We start from the raw sequence: 5,181 nt of genomic DNA on the forward strand, positions 1-5,181 counted from the left end.
TTGAAGAACGACTGAGGAATACGGAAGACAGTAAATGGGCTGGGAGAGTGTTCAGGTATTTGTACGGGAATAACATTGATTCACAGTGGAGAAACAGAACTAGCAAGCTTACCAGCAAGTATGCGACCGGTGTAGTGAGCAACATAGCAACAAAGAAGGTCAAGCGGAAAGTCAGAGAGGCTGAGATAATCTCACGGTTGGCGGCAATAAAAAGAAACCTGCTATGAACAACTACGTAAAAGGAAACAGCTAAATCAGGAAAGAAAGAATTGATCATAGCTAAACAGTAACCTCATTACTTTTGCCTTATAACACACATATATATAGAGAGGTATATGAAGGAAGAAGAAGCATGTGCTTGCTGCGGTATAGCTAGAGAAACGAAGGAGTACGTTTTATTCGAACGTCAAAATATCTGCCTAGCGGTCAATTTCGGCCCCTCTCGCCTCCATGAAGCCCTTGGGTTCAGCGAGAGTAGGGCGATAGTAAACATGTCCGCAACAGAGATTAGCAATAGGCGATTCGAAGATTGGTGGAAGAAAAGTAGGGAAACGACATAGAACGGAGGCGTACACGAAACAAAGTTCACAATAGGGGTTCAGAAAGTTTGGTTATGGGAATTCATCATGTTGTCCCCCTTTTTCTATTCATTAACATAGGCAAGACATTAGACGATATAATAACAATAACTAGGTGGTGCAACCTACCACCCCGTTCCAAAGGGGACTCTCATAGCATCCATCCATTCATCCCTCCGCAGGAGCTATGAGCTCTCCCATATATCTCCTGTGCTACTTTGCAACTTTAAACGTCGTCGACCTATTAATCATTTTCACTGAGTACCATTACAGTGCAGAAGTCGGACAGAGAATGAACCTTGCCGAAAGTGCAACAAAAGAAACTTTTGGACGTGGTAAAAGTGCCGAGTGAAACTAGAATGGTTCAGAGCTATTGAAGCCAACGACGGTGGACTCGCAATCGACTTACCTATAGCTCGTCATCAAAACTTGTAGATCAGGCGATGATTGCCATAATTATTTATTTGGTAACACGAGTATTGCATAATCTGACCGACAGATCTTCCTTTCTGGGAGTTAGCCATTTTCAGTCCTTACGTGAGAATGAGTGAAGCGTCAGCGCGTTTTGCGCAAGAGCCGAAGCGCAGCGCTGAAAGCGCTCCTAAAAACCAAAAGGCTGACTAAGAACATAACCAGCAATGTCATTCAGGCTCACGTAATGCTACACCTTAAAGTGTTTTCGTATGATACAAACGTACGTTATTTCTTCAAATGAAACCAGGTGTCGTTTTATCAGAGTAGAACGAACTTATAAAATTCTAAAACTTAAAGAGGACGCCCCAACCAACATTTCTGGAAAGGTTCAACGTAAGGCACCGCCTTTATTTTCCTCTTTTCATTGCCCCAACAGCCGCTGCTTTGGAACATTAAGCACGCTAGTCGGTGGCGTTAAGAGTCTAGGCTATTGCAAAATTCGCTCGCAGAAGCTTCATTTGCCCACATGCAAACAAGCAAGCAAAATAAAGAAAACGCAATAGCGGATATGTAACAGGTCTTTCTAACGGCGGATATCTAAGAAGACTATCGAGCAAAATTGCGCAAGCTTATCGTTCGAAGTCCGCATGCGGTAAAGAGGCGATGTGGGAATCGTCGAGAATTGAAGCTTCGAGTGCCAACTTTGGTCGCACTGTCAGCATTTGTGTTCTATTTAGTTAGAGCATTTCAAACGAGAGGCAAGATAACAGCGCCTGGCTTCAAATACAACTGCACCACGATCCTCATGCGTTGAAATCGCGGAGCATTTGTACAAAAACTAAAGAGTCTAACATCAAAATTATTTAAGGAACAGTGCAGCTTCAAGAATAGTCGGCTATACTTAGCATCTTTATACATTGATGGCCATTTGTCATGCTGACGGCCTGACCACAATGTCGAGGCGTAATAAAACGAAAGCGGTGACAAACAGTATCCCAGGATTTCTGGAAAATCCGTTTTACATACAGCACACGCTATATCGAATTTAACTACAAAAGTAACCAACCGCCAAGGCCTTATGATGTGAACTTCAACGGTGGTGAAAACCATTCTTTGCCGACTCGGTCTCATCGTCTCGCTCGCTCTCCTTGCCTTTTTTTTTTTTTTCTGCCGGCAAAAGAGGCCGCCGTCACTTAAGCGTGTCGTGTTATTAGGTTGGCTTACCCATAATCACTTTCTCGCTAGTTTCTGGGGGTACACGGCCTCTCGATGTCGACGTCTAAAGTCAGAGCTTTCAGTCCGTCTTTATGGCTCCCGTGTCATACACAGAAACTGATAATTTAGCGGTGTTGTTCAACACATATGAACCATATGACGCATATAACGCGTGGTGTTATCACCAAATGATACGTTGATTGAGTTAAGTGTTCCTTTTCTATCCCCGTTTGTTCTCTGGTTCACAGAGCTCTCTTCCGATCTCTCAACGTTTCGCCTAACATTTTTCGTTCCATCGTACTTTGCCTGGTCTTTAAATTGTTCTCGAGCTTCTTAGGTAACCTCCAAATTTCTACCCCAAATGTTAGTACTGCTAGAATGCAACGATTGTACATATGTCTTTTCCGCGACAGAAGTGAGATATCAGTCATAATTTCGTAATGCTGCACTCCAACTGATTTTTATACTTATCTAAATATGTTTCTCATGATCAGTGCCCCTTTGATTCATTTACCTAGATAAACATACACCTGCACAGACTCTATAAACTGACTGGTGATTATGAATTATTGTTCCCTTGTACGGTTATTAAACATGACCGTTGACTTCTGCATACTAGACTTCAACTTAATGAGAGCAGCATTCCGGGCAATTTGGCAATCCATTACTCAAATGATAGTGCGCAACAAAAGAACGACACGAACGTGAGAGGACGACACACCAAGCGCAATATCATTTGAGTAGACTTCAAGCCTAATCTTATATTTCTCGGTTAAGCAGCTCAATAATTTTTGCAGTTCATCACCAGTATTGCTAAACAGGAGAATGTCATCTGTAAACCGAAGGTTGTTGAGATATTCGCAATCGATCGTCACTCCTAAGCCTGAATATAGCTTGAATACTTCTTCTAAGCATGCAGTAATATCATTGGAGAGATTGTGTCTCCTTGCCTGAACCCTTTCTTTATAGGTAATTTCCCACTTTCTTTGCGGAGTAGGAGTGTAGCTGTCGAATGCTTGTAGATATTTCCCAAGCTATTTACAGATGCCCCTTTTACTCGTTGATTACTTAATGCATCCATGACTTCTGGTATCTCCAATGAAACAAATGCATTCTAGTAACCTATGAAAACCATATGGAAGGAGTGATTTCCTGATTCATAATGTGGATGTGATTGATTGTACAATATCCCTTCCTGAAGGCAGCCTGTTCTCTTGGTTGACTGAAGTCACGTGTTGGTCTTACTCTGTTGGCAATTATCTTGGTGAATATTTTATACGATAGTACAAACAAGGAAACGGGTCTATAATTATTCAGTTCTTTAAAGTCTCCCATTCTACGGATTAGTACAATGTCGACATTGTTCCAGCTCTCTCGTACGCTTAAAGTAGTCACGGATAAGGTCTAATGGGCTGAAAACATTCTAAGCATTATACATCCTCAATTTTTTGATAAATCAACTGTCCTTGCATCTTCCTATGCCGCCTTTTCCATGAGCTGGTCTTGCAAAGCCCTCCTAACTTCAAGGCTTGTTATAGAAGGAGCTTCTGCATCATATTCATCACAACGCCTAATGAATATTGCGTGGCTGCTCTTGGCACTGTACCGATTAGTATAGCATTCGCCTGCTGCTTTTACTATATCATGGAAATTGCACACAATATTACTCTGCCTTTTTTCAACGCATACATCTTGCCCTATCCTATATAACATTTTGTTCTCACTCATTTCATGCTGGGCCATTTTTACTGCTCCCTCAATGTTTTCCTTGTTATAATTCCGTAACTCGCCTGTTATCTTCTTTCTCGTCAGCTTTGGCAGTAGAGCGAATTGTATGTGATCACTTCAGTAAGACACTTTCATGCTTTGTCGTTTGTTTTTTAGGTACTTTCTTACTTGGAATAGCTAGCTTACGTACTGGTTGCCTTGGTGTCTTGCCTCCAACTTCAATTGCTGCTTATGAAATCAGCCTATATATATATAGTTAGGGGTTCATGCATTACCTCTATAGTATCTTCACCTACCTGTTCTAAAGCGGCATATTAACGCGACAGCGTTAAGGGCCCCGTCTCGCCGCCGTCGGCGTCCGTGCCACACAGCGCTGGCGTCGGCGTCCACTGGACTGAAATACCGAACTTACTCAATTTCGCAAAGTAAAATGCGCCAGAATATTTGTAAAGCCAGACTTACGCACAACATACAGACGTGATAGCGTCGGATCGTAATTTGAATATACGGTAAAATATTTTTTTTTAATTCTGTGTCATTCCACTTTCTGAAGGCGGATGACCTGCGAAGCTTTGTATGTAGGCGTCTTAATAAACTCTCTCTGAAACTGGCCGTTCCTCTGTGAAACACTCCAAGTGTGCGGGATCGGGGCCACATGGACGATTCGCATCTGTTTCGCCTCGCGGTACCGGCAGGCAGCACGCTTACGGGGTCGGCACCACGGGAGAGCGAAAGGAACGGAAAGGAGATACGCAAGCGCTTGGAACGCCGACAAAGAGAGGGCGGTGCGTACGTAGACACGGCCGTCACGAGTCAAAGTGTAGTATCTGTGCGTATCAGCCTAAGATCTGATACGGGTTGTATTTGGACCTAAGATATTTAACTTATTTCTGCAAATTGGCGGAGTGTCTAAAGCCTGCTTCACCTCTGCCACAGGTCGAGCCGGTATTGCACTATCATCAGCATCGGCAAACGTATGGGGAGAAATTATCTGCACAGCTCGATAGACGCACGCAATTTTTACCAGAACCTAGCCACACATAGCTTCATTGCACAAATGACAGAACATAATTTTGTTGCGTGGAAACTCAAACATAAACCCCTTTTTCCTTGCTTACGGGGGTATGAGCCATTGCTTTGACCCGCCGTGCCACAGGGATCCATTGTTTTTGTCGGGCGCCGTCTCGCACAATATACGATGTCGGTGTCGGTGTCGGCGTCAACGGGGCCTGATAACACTACCGTG

At 43.3% G+C, this 5,181-nt stretch overlaps 1 pseudogene; it reads left to right on the top strand.

Moving 5' to 3' along the window:
- The first annotated feature begins 4,734 nt into the window (after positions 1 to 4,734).
- Positions 4,735 to 4,914, top strand: LOC126537635 (U2 spliceosomal RNA; annotated as a pseudogene).
- The last annotated feature ends 267 nt before the right edge of the window (positions 4,915 to 5,181 follow it).

The sequence above is a fragment of the Dermacentor andersoni genome, chromosome 4 (genome assembly GCF_023375885.2).
Source record: "Dermacentor andersoni chromosome 4, qqDerAnde1_hic_scaffold, whole genome shotgun sequence".
NCBI classification, from domain to species: Eukaryota; Metazoa; Arthropoda; class Arachnida; order Ixodida; family Ixodidae; genus Dermacentor; species Dermacentor andersoni.